The sequence below is a fragment of the Caloenas nicobarica genome, chromosome 3 (genome assembly GCF_036013445.1).
Source record: "Caloenas nicobarica isolate bCalNic1 chromosome 3, bCalNic1.hap1, whole genome shotgun sequence".
In the NCBI taxonomy this organism is placed as follows: domain Eukaryota; kingdom Metazoa; phylum Chordata; class Aves; order Columbiformes; family Columbidae; genus Caloenas; species Caloenas nicobarica.
This window is the reverse complement of record NC_088247.1, coordinates 60,214,993-60,227,625: the sequence shown is the minus strand read 5'-3', so window position 1 is coordinate 60,227,625 and position 12,633 is coordinate 60,214,993.

The window sequence follows — 12,633 nt, the reverse complement described above, 5'->3', positions numbered from 1 at the left end:
TTTCCTGCTCTTGCAAAAATGGCTTTGGTGTTTCTTTTTCAATACCGATGAAATTCCACTGGTGAGACAAAGCAATGGGAGTTTTTTAGGACGGACATGAATGAGAGGTGGGAAGTCCAGCATATTTCAGGAAGGCAAAGAATTTGGAATTCAGACTATTTCTTTTAGAAATACAGAGCACATTTCAAAGGTTTCCTGCTTGTCAGGTGACTGACGTTCCCTAGTATTTCGGTTTTTAGTGTATTTAGAAGTCTTTCTAGTGAAAAATGTTGAATTATTTTCCAGAGTGCTTGAGCATATGTTTGCACAAAAAGGACAGAAGAGAGAACCTTTTAGTAAGCTTCTTTGCTCTGTCCAGTTATGGTCTTAAAAGATTTCTGAGGGAAAAAGGTAGTGGACTGAAGGTGTATGAAGGACACATTGGACAGAGTTGACAGAACACTGATAAACATCATTACAATTGACACAGCAGGTCAGCTAAGGATTTTAGTGTAATCTGTGTCACAAAATTAGTACCCCTCTGTTGAAACAGTCCACGAGATTTATTTATTAATCGTTATGCTGATTTTTAGAGTTCTGCTCTGTGTCCGTGACTCACTGCTTTGAAAAGAAAAGCTCATTTCATTAAAAAAAGCCACTGTGCAAAGTGGTCTGGCAAAAAGATAACATGTGACATTTCCGTTTCATAAATTGGTGCAACGCCTGATGAATAGTGTGAGCTTGTATCTTCTATGACATGAAGACCCGAACCGTAAGAATATGTATGAATGAGGCATGAATAGACAGATGCAATGATGAGCTACAAAAGACCTTCCATTTCTTCCCACCTGAACTGAAAGTTCTAGCATGTCAAAGTGTAGGAGGTTAAAAGTCAGTGAATATTATTGTGGTGGTTTAACCTCGGCTGGCTGCCAGACACCTCTCCTTCACAAGCTGTTCTCTCTCTCCTCCTCCTCAATAGGTCAGGGGGAGAAAATATGTTGGGCAAGCTTGTGGGTTGAGATAAAGGCAGTTTAATGAGAAAAGCGAAGGTTGCACACAGAAGCAAAGCAAAATGAGGAGATGTATTCTCTGCTTCCCATCAGTAGGCAATGTCCAGCCACTTCCTGGGAAGCAGAACCTCAGAATGTGTAGTGTTGCTTCAGAAGACAAATGTCTGAACTCCTCTCTCCCTAATGCCCTTTCTCTCAGCTTTTATTGCTGAGCACAACATCATATAGTAGGTAATGTCCCTTTAGTCAGTTGGGGTCAGCTGTTTCAGCTGTGTCCCCTTCCAGCCTCTTGCCCACATCCAGCCTACTGGCCTTTGGTAAGGAAGGTTGGAGAGACAGCCTTGATGATCTGCAAGCACTGCAGCCAAAACAGTGGTATGTATCAGCGCTGCTCCAGCCACAAATGCAAAGCACAGTTCTATACTGGCTACTATGAGGAAAGTTAAATTCATCCCAGCCAGATCCAGTGCAACTATAAAAATGTAAATTTACACAAATGGGCTTATGCCCAATAATGTACCATGGATATTTGCAAACCTGGGTACAAATTCCAAAGCAGATTGTTTTTGTCAGTTACAATTTTAGTTCCCAACAAGGAAAATAAATAAATTGGCAGTTAAACCTCTTTAAAGAACAGCTTGCTAAATGAATTCCACCCTGCCTTTTGGGCCCTGGGGCCAATGTGCAATAGCATGCTTTAAATTCAAATAGGGTTTGTTGAGATGGCACAATAATGGCCCCCTTGGTACAGAGAAAGTGGTGAAGCAATCACTCTATACTTGGAATGTGCTTGTGAAACCTGCAAGTGAAAGCATTTAAAGCACTGTTCTAAGTTAACCTGACTTGAACACCATGAACTCTGCACCTTCTTCTGTATTTCTGGCAGGTTCCTTAACAAATTAATTCTGCTTAGGCTCATAGAACAGATTAAATTCTGTGTGTCCTCCATTACTGATATTGCACAACTTTTTGCAAGCTTTAGCAGAGATAGTAAGCTTTAAGGAAAAGAAGCCAGTTAATTAATACCGAACTGTCACAGATTCCTACAACTATGACCTGTGATATCGCAAAGGGGTTTATAAGAAGAAGGCATTATTTAAAAATTCTATCAGCTTAATCATGTATTCCCAAGAAATGTATGTCCCAGCATTGGTAGATTTTAGATTAATTTATATACTGAAAGCTTACTTTTCTCCCTAAGTTAATTTTCATCATGTGAACAACAATCTTCTGATTAATTCTGTTAAGAATATCAATGAGAAATATATTTGATGTCTGTCTTTTCCCACATCAAAAGAGCTGAAAAGATCACGAAAATAATAGAGAAAATAAAAGGCATTTAGCAAAGCAAGGCATACTAGAAAACACAGAACACCAACTGTACAGCATGGAAACCCATGGTAGAGATAAACAAAGAGCTGCTTATGAGCTGTCACTAGCGCTGGAGTCTGGGAGGGTGGTGCAGCTAAATTCTGCTGTCTTTTGTACTCACTTTTTTCAGTACCTTTGTAGTTTGGTGACCAAATTTGCAAACTATATGAATTATTCCCACCTGACTCAGCTACAGCATGTATTTTTCAGAAAGATTTGAGAATATAAACTCTTGTCAGCTGTTGAGCAGACACACATGGCTGCAGAAGTTGACATCACCTGTCTTTCTATAATTCTTCATATAGTATTAAAAGAGCATGACATTCTTTATTTTCCTCTTTTTAGCTCTTAGTTCAGTCTCAGCTGCAACTTGACTTCGGTCATGAAATGATCCATATACACCTACTAAGTGTAGCATCTTACTGTTAGGAGCTTTTGATTAGATGACTGCTATATTGCTACACACAGACAACATGATTGTTTTGAAACCCTACAAACAACTACTTAGGGAAATGGCATCTGGGTGTATCTCAGTTTTGTTTAGCCCTCTTCTTTTTCCCTATAGTCCTAGTAAGAAATTCAGTTAATATGTAGTTTATTTGACTTCTTGGATAGGGAAAAAATCCAAACCTGCTGGCTGAAAGGACTGAAGGGAAGGGCAAACTGAGCCTACCTACTACTTTAATAAGCTGCTATTGCTTTTTCAGTGGGAAGAGAGGAGCTTCTCTCTGACTTCATTGAACTCCACTATGGGCAGCAGCCTATGAGTCACTGCCTTGAAGAGATAGTGAATTATTTTAATTACCCTCAATGAACCCTGCATTTGCAGGAATGAGTCATAGCCTAATGCAATTTCATAATAATTATATAAGAAGTATTTTAAAGTGATGCCTTCTAGCTTTGCCTGTTTTATTCGTTTTCCAGAGTGACTGCAGCACATGATTCATTTAAAATGAGCTAGTACATATTATTTACTAGTAATAATTACTTCTCTTCTTTATAGGTAGGGAATGTGCGTGGTGCTATACAGATCAACAATATGATAAGGTTCCTGAGCCCAGGGGCATGTGGCACATGGATGCAGACATCAGAGTGATTAAAAATATGGTGGGTGAGATTGATGCTATGATAAGCAAACAGAGCAGCTCTCTGAAGAGTGTTTTGCTTACCTTCTAATGAGTAATGTGGGGTCAGGTCAAGTGCTCCCAATCGTGTATAGAGGTGCTAGTGGCCAGAGGAGTGCATGAAGCAGAAAGGTGGGCAGTGCAGTTTGAAGGGAAGTGTGTAAGAACTGGGGTTAAAGACCTCAAACCTCCTTTCCTTCTCTTTTACCACTAACAAACACCATTTTGTCACTGTTGCACTGTTTTGTGGGGGGCTATCAGGTTAGACAAGGCATATTTACTGGAAAAGATTCCAAGTGCCTGCTCATTGGCATTGTGTGTGTATGTTTTCCACTTGGTACTGGGAAGGATATATTTTATTAAGTAACTGATTAGGCAGTGCTCTGGTAGAAGAGAGTATGAGGGCATACAAGGTATACCCTTTTACATGCTCACTAAAGGTTTTTGCCTTACTCTTTTGAAGGAAATTGGGGGAATCATGCAGCACAGACTAGCATGTATCCTGGTGTTAGAGCATGTAATCCCTGTAAGGGAGCCTGTTGCTGGGTAGAAAAGAGACTGGAAGGTTGGCGTGGGTTTTTTTGAACTGTGGAGAGCTAGTGTGGGCATGTTTGTGTGCTGCTGTGGAGGAGCTCGCTTATGAAAAAGGAATTTTCTTTGTTTTCTATCCAGCTGCCCATTGCCTTGGGCTACCTTCCTTGGGTGGTGTCTATCTATTTACCATAACAAGGCTTGATCTTCTTGCTCAGCTGGTGTTTGCTTGCCCAACTCTCTTAACATAGATGTAAACTTCATGGAAAGTTTGGTTAACAAAGTCAGTGTAGATGGATAATTAAGTTATGGGACTCTTTATGGTAACCTAGTTACTCATACATGCAACTAAAACTAGTGAATGTGCTTTCTGTTGTCAAAATGAAGCAAATACATTGTTCCAGGGTGGTTTGAAAGCCCTGTTATAATGCTGTCTTTCGGGGTAGGAGAATCAAGACAAGAGGTAATGTAAATGACGGATACAAACACACTCAGAAATTATGGCTCTGCATAAAGAAGGGAATCCATATGTCTGCAGTCACAGGCAAAACATCTTAACCACAAGACCATTCTCTCTCCTGTACAAACAAGCTTTTGTTTCTTTCTTGTCAGTAGTTATGACAGACAGTTCATGCACAAATGTTAGTGGCAGAGGGTTTGCTGTAAGAAATGTGTTTGGAGCGGAGACTTGAAAGATGAATGAGTCAATGGATTCATGGAAAAGAAAAGCTTTTTCATTTATATGAAGACTATTATTGCCTGGCAGGTCAGTTTTATTTCTGAAAGGATTATCTGGAGCCAGGAGGTTTAAGCTGTGAATCAAAATGTGTATAGGTATTGTGAGAAACAGGAACAACAGCATACCTTTTAAATAATTCTGTCCATCTGCCTATCATTATTATGAAGTATGCCATCTTTCTTGAATTTAATCAGGAATATATCTGAATCACTTATTACCATGGTGCCTGTGCAATAGACACAGCAGAAGAAAACACTGACAGGTTTCCAGGAGGGTTTGGTCGAACAGTCAGCAAGTGGTTTTGGTTGTGATTCCAGATTTTTTTCTTTTCACTCTGATTCCTTGAAGAATATGCTGATGAGCAGGCTCTTCCTATGCTGAGGTCACTGAACACAGTAATATTTGCAGTATGTTATCTCTGGCAGAGGGAATTCTACTGAGCATTTACTGCATGGGACGTTGTGTCATATTGTTCCCAAGAGTCCGAATGGGAGTTAAATAACCATGCGGAGAGAGAGTACAAACCCAGCATAATTACTGTAAGCTTAACTCACATCTGGCCTGACTAATCTGGGCACAAATGATTTGTCTGTAAATATTTTTTTTTTCTCTCCTTGGGAGTGATTGCCAAGGGTATAGAGAAGGGGCAAAAAACAGATTGCCAGTGGCAAACGCTATTGGTTGTAATCCCATCCGATGTTCAGGGAAGATCAGTATTACAGCATGCTGAAGCATTTTCTTGGTAGTTTGCATGCTGGCCCTGAATTTTACAGCTTCCATCAGAGCGAGAGCTGCTGTCAGAGCTGCCCTCTGTCCTTCCCTGTGTCCTTGCTAGATTTGATATATGTTCTTTCCTGAGTGTTAACAGCAAACATCATAAGAATGCTTGTAGTAAAGATGCTTAATACATCAAATTAAACTGCATAAACCCCGCCCTGCTTTTGAACTGTCTTTTCTGGTAGTGGGGGCTGCAGCCACTGGCGCCTGTGGCCGGATGACAGCTCCTCATACAACAGCAGAACAACAAAGCTGACTCCTAAGGAGCTTGGTGCTTTGTTCTACAAAGGCTGGGGGGAGAGAAGCGGCTGCTCTGCTGCTTCCGTGGAACAGCTCCATTGTTAGACAGACAATACTTGAGCACAAAACACACATACCTTTTGAAGCTTCGAAGTGCAACATGGGTCTCTTACTTTCACTGTAGGAAGCGTGTGACATGCTTGTAAAAGAGGCAGACACAACTGGCAAAAGCTAATAGTGCAGAAAAGTTGGGCTGATGTGTAAATAACAACTTTGACAATGTTTTTGGCTTTGTTTTTAGGACTTTCTGCAGACCCTGGGTACAAAATTTGAGCACGTGAAGGCGGCCAACCCAAGATGCTAAGACTAGATGCAGCTGTTTCTAAAAGAAGTACCTTTTCTTTTTCATTGTTATACACCAGAAAAAATATGAAAATGTGGAGGTGAACCAGAATAGGTCACCGAGTGAAGAAATATCATTCAATTTTCTGAGGTTATTCCTAAATTATTTCTAATGCTCTACCTCCCAGAAACAGAGCAACTCCTAGAAGCAGAGGATATGGATGTTTTCAGAAAAGTGAAGCATACTTGATTCCAAGTGCAGTGAATAAAGTGCTTGAAAACTGAAAGCTGAATATGTTTGTCCATTTCTTTGCCTTGGCTGAAGAAAAAAGTTTGGTTGGAATACTTACGGATGAATTATGAATGAATATCTGTGTTAGCATATGCCATTTCACCACTGCCAAAACAGCATTGCAAAGCAATATTGGCACTGATAAAATTGGAGAGAGAGAGGAAAAGGCTAAGAGATCTAAAGTTTGAGACAGCAACTTTACTTCTCCTAATTTAAAGAGACCTGGAAGGAAAGCTTTGCTTTTAATCAGAGCCAGAGTTTGTAAAAAACTCACCCGCATGTTTCAAATTTCAGACTGAAAATAGGCTTTTTGAAACAAATGTGGTCTGTGAAAATGGCTGAAGAGGATTGCTTTCAACCTGTGCTTGTGCAGAATCAGAGAACTGGTCTGGATTCATGCACTGTTTAATAGTATGGATATGTGAAATGGGCCAGCCCTCTAAAATGCTGAGGTTCTGATATTTCTAAGAGCATCAAACATGCTGGTGCAGCCAAAGCAAAGGTGGCGAGATGAGGAGCTGTGACACTGAGGAGTGCATCCTCCAGGGTGGCCTGCTCCCCTGGCTTCATTGCAGCTTGCACTGCAGCTTCTGTGCACTTGGACTTCTCTGTCACAGCCCTGGATCACACTTCTCCCAAAGACCTGAGCCTGGCACTGCAGATCCTGCTGCAGGAGCAAGACAGTGGAGCTGTATGGCAAGTACCAGTAATGTAAAGATGGGCTGTAAAGAAGTAGGTGTTGTATTCAGTCAGTGGGATCTGACTAGCTTGAGTTTAGCATTTCTTCCTAAATGCTTAGTTTTAGAAGACTTTGCAGTCTGTCACCCTCTTCTGTCTCAGGTTCAGCTTTTTGCTCTGGCGTCACTTGTTCCAGGTTTGTAACAGCAAGTCCTCCCTTGCTCTTTGCCCAGGTGGAACGTTTATGTTGACCTCATGCAAGTTACAGAGTGGCTTAAACACTTCCAGTTTCCCTAATAAACTATTTCTGGCACAGAGGTTGCTCCTGAGGTTATTATAAACAGGGATGGGCTGTACAAGTGCCTGGCCAATTAAAGTATCATTTTATGAGAACTCAGAGTACTCCTTAAGAGGAACTTTTTCCTTGCGTGATGACTATCCCAAAAGCATCCAGGTAGAAGGCAAAACAAAAGGCACAACACTTCAAAACAAGAAAATTACATCACCATGAACACCAAACATACAAAGAGAACACAGCATTGTAATGTCATGAATCATTTGAGTAAAATCAAACCGCTCCCTGAACCCGAGGTCTGACTCGTCAACACGGCTTCCTATGCAAAATGTTTCAGGAGGGAATCCTCCTAGTTAGGTCTGTCAATCGAATGACAGGTTCTTTGTCTAGAAGACAGGGAATTAAATATCTCCAGACATTTTCAGCAGCTGTTGTTTTAAGACTTACCTGGTCATAAAACAAACAAACAAACAAAACATTAGTTTTGAGTACTTTTTGAGAGTTTTAGATCCTTTCCCTACTTTCTTCTGCCTCGTTTTCCCCTTTAACTTTGCTTAGGAGGTGAACTGTTTATTAGATTTGCATCGTATCCAAGACTGAGGACAATGAAACTCCTTTGGTGTATAATCTGTTGAAGTGAGGATCAAGCTGCTTGGCTTCTCATGTTTTACTGTGAAATGCCTAACTAGAAGTCTGTGGCCAGCTTCAGGCAAATTTTTAGGTGGATCACCTGGTTCGGTTACTGTATACTATTTAAAAAATGATTTGGCCCATTGGCTCAGTCATATGGTGGTGGGTTTTGTTCACTGTTTTCATACAAGCAACATATATGTCAATAGACTGTCACTCAGGGTTTATGTCACTTCGGACAATGCCCAGGATGTGAACACAAAGCTCTTGGAGGCAAAAGGAAAATGCTTTATCCTGCCTCTTCAGCTGGGTCTCCATGAACTGGCAGGAAACCAAAGTATACAACACCCTGAGGTGAAGGGGCCTGTATGTTTGAAAGGGACAAAGAAATATAAAATGTTATCCGTGATATATGCCATTAATGAAGCAAGCGCTAGATTTTCCGTGTAGATGCTCAGTAAGGCCATAAAATGCATTGCAAAATTCAAAGTTGATTTGCCCCATGACAGCAGTTTTCTAATGATGTTTCCAAATCAGAAAACAGGTTGTCCAATTGCTTTTTGTTGTGCAACAACATGGGAGAGTATTGACTGAGTTAAAATCTTTCAGAACTGGCCCCACAAGTGGTTAATTTTGATAGCTCTCACTCCTGACATTTCAAAACAGCTAAAAAAATTGTACCTCAAATATGACTAATCCTGAAAACCATGGAATGATTGGAATATCCCATTGTAGGAGTAAATCTTTGGAGATTATCTCTTTCATGTGAGAGGCAAGTCCTAACAGCTACAAAATAAATCCCTCCTGTTCCTTGGCTTGCTTGTATTAATTTGTGCACCAGTGGCAAGGGAAAGGACACACAGTGTTGCAGGATAATTTGGTATCGTTGTTGGAGAAGCGTTTTGCTGATGGTGTTTCCCCTGGGCAAATGGACTCGTCTGAGTTGTAGCTACAATATCCTTGCTAGAAAACAGCCTGGAACAGAGATAACAAGTTTTAATGTCAAAGTGCGATTGTTGTAGGCTTTTTAAATTTTCGTGAAAAATGCAAAATAAGTCGCTTGTGAGAAGGTAATTTCTTAGTCATAGCTTCTTAAAATTTTTGCAGTTGTTTGTACAACTTGTCACATGGTCTTGCCAGACACCAGTTGTGCTTCTTCTGGGGCTGTGTGCTACCTTGTACATAAACTGTACACAGAGAGCATCTCTGGACCTCTGGTGTGAGTGCCAGGGTTGCTGTGCAGCATAAGGTCTGAATGGTGTTGGCCAGTGGACCATCCAACACAACTGCTTATTCTGTCCTCTCAACCCAAATTCACCACTTCCCCTGGTCAGTCTTCTCTCCAGCCCTTGCTGGGTCTGCCAAGACCACAGGTGAGGTCTGTGAACGTCTCTTTCACCTTGTTACCTTTCTGGACGGAAACTGAAAATAGTTTAGTAACTACCAGCTTTACACACAAGGCTCATTTGGAAGTGACTGGAACACATCCAACTTCTGTCTTACTGGATGTTCACCAGAAAACATCCTCGTCGTGGCTGTGTCTGGACTATTTTTGTCTCGGAGACATGGAGATGAATGACTCTGTATGTTATTACAGTTTTACTGGGCCATTAAGCATTGCTCCCAGTAAAAATATCAAAATTCTGCATTGCAGCCTTCATCCCCATAGTTATATTTGCATTTCATTTAGTCCGAGGAGAGCAGGGATAACTTCCTGAAGTGCTTTAGGGTTATTTTCTTGAGAAAACTTGAGGGAAAACTCTCCCACGTGCTTGTTGTCTCTACTATGGCCTATTTGTCTGTATTCATCTTTTTAACCAATGCTGAGACTAATTTCATTTTGTAAGTATACTCATGTTGTCATCAAATTAATGCCGCCTGTCAACTGATAAATTATACCTCTTATTGAACATTAAAGAATGATGCTTAAGCAGCATGTCAAAGCAGGTCTGACACTAGAGATCTATGATTCAATGAGAGACACTCAACCTGCAACAGGGTTTACAAGAGGAAGGGCTTCATTTCCATACTATTTATATTTGTGTTGGACAAGGTCATTCTCTCAGGGACCTCTGAACTTAAAGATGGACATGACAGATCAAAAATCATTTGTATGAGAAGAATTTGGATCAGATATACACTGTATTAAAACGCCTTGGTTACTGCCAAATTGCTGCAATAAATCACATAAAGCTATGGAAAATATCTGTCTGACTTAGAAAATCTGTCTCAGGGAGAGGAAACTGTTTTGGTTTTGTATAAGCACTGGATTATTTCCTTGCTTAATGAGTCCCAAATGGAAGAAAGGGGCTTGGCTCCAGAGTCTTTGTCTGAGGAGTATTCGCTTACATTAGAGGCTACTGAATTTCATTAATAATAAATAATCTTTTTGCAGATTGCCCTTAGGTGTCCTGCTTGCATTGCCAGCTGCCTGTGGAGGGGTGGCTGATTAGTGAAGAGGGACAACTGTTAATGCCCTCGTTCCTCGCGGTAGGCCAGGATCCTGAACTACTGCTCTTGATCGATTCATTCGGACAGTCCATGGAAATTACAGCACAGCCTTTTCTAGGGCAGTCTCCAGTTTCAAAAAAAGGCATTTTAATAGCTTGATAGGTCTCCGTGAATGTGAATCTGTCCTGGTAATTAGCTGCTGTACTCCAAAAATTACATTCTAGCTTTCCACTGTATGCGTTTGGCTGAAAAGTACTGTATAAATAGGAAGAATAAATGGATTAACTGCAAGATGACAGTGATTAAGATCCTAGCCTGGGTTCTGGATCCTCTCTTTTAGCAACAACTTCCTTTGTAACTCAAAGGAAATCGATAAAGGTTATGTTTCTCCACACCCTGGGAGATCTGGCATTTAGTTTCTTTGTGCAGTCTGCAAAGCAGGAACTGCAACATCCATCCATTGCACCAGTTCTCTAAAAGTATATTTCAAGAGACTGTGCCAAGATACTGAAGATATAAATGCATATCTGCTCCATCAATCAATGGGAAGAGTTAGGCTAAATTGTATTATCAAAACACAAATCCTAACTTTTCTGGACTGTTTCATATGGTTTGAGACAAGAAGGGAGAAGCAAGGGAGGCTGAACTGGAAACATTCCTGCTGATGTGAAGTAGTTTATGAGGAATGTCCTCACAGGACTGGGCAGAAGATTTGCTTGTACTAGGGCATGGGTAAGGGGTCGTATTATGTCTATCTGCAACCCGGACCAAAGCCACCTCTAGAGCAGCCTCTGCCTGTGAGCATCTCTGTGTCTAGAAGTCCATGCTCAGGAGCTACAACTCTCTGTGTATCTGCCTGGAGCCATCACTAGTGACTTTGCAGAGAGCAAAGACCTTAAGCTGTCAAAGCAATAGCCAAACACGCAAACTCTGAACAAATGCTGAGGCAACTAATTTCTACTCCAACTCCTATGCAAGGTGCATCTATTGAGTGTCATCTGATACATTCAAATGACACCAGCTACCATTCACCAGAAGCCTGTCATCCTAAATCCTACTGCTGCTTAAAGCATAGTGGCCAGCCATAGCCAAAAAGTGATGAACAATTTGTTTATCTCCTTTCTCAGACATTTAAGGCTCAGTGCACTTTCTATTCTGCTGCTGTGTGTCTGCACTATGTCAAGTGAATGGACAGAAAGGGGCTTATGTGAGGTTATATGGGGACTGGGTAAGAGTAAGCTGTAATTTTTCCTAGGAAGACCCAGCAAGGTCCAGCAAGAATGTTCTATTTCTTGGTGGCTTCTTCCCTACTCCATAACCAGGTATCGGAATAAGGGATACACTGACAAAATATTTTTTAACGGAGAGGAGGGAAAAAACAACATAATTGCGTGAGGAAAGATAATTATGAGAACCTGACATTCAGTGTGTGAAATTTGTCTGGCCTGACAATGCTCCTGTGAAATGTCATGTGTGGTATTTATCAGCCTGAATAGCTGCTAAATTATATTATAAATGTATAGGATGGAATAAATGGATAACTATACAACCACCTTATGCTTCTGCTTCAATGCTCACAGTAATATGCCCTTTGGTGGTTTGTTGGTTGGTTGGTTGGGTTTTTGTTTGTGGGGATTTTTTTGTCTGTTTATTTGGTTTTTTTATTCTGCAATCCATCCAGAAGGATCTGCCATTCACATGTTACAGATTTTTGGTTTAGCAAGTCCTGTATAGGTATTTTTTTTTAAGAGTCAGTGGTAAATTAACTTGATTTTCTAAATCTATAATACTTTGCCATACCCAGATCATTTTCTCTACATGAAGAAAAGCATTTGTAAATTTGAGGCATTTAATTTCTGATCCAGACTCACGTCAACTGATTTATGAGTTAACAGTCAGTGATAGCTGGGTGCTGCCTTCATTTCTAGTCAAGGAGGTTGTGTTTGGCAGGCATCTCTGTGCTGTTATGTTCAGCCAATGAATACTTACCAAACTGTACAAAATAGAGTGGAGTATGGAAATAATGTTTTGAAGTAGAAAGTTCTGGCTAGAACTGTCTGGCATATGTGGGGAGGTGAAAAAATTCTTGTCCAAATTACATGTTCTATCACAGACTACTAGGTACCTCGGTCTAATATGGTAGTATTTAATGATGAACACAAAGAACAAAT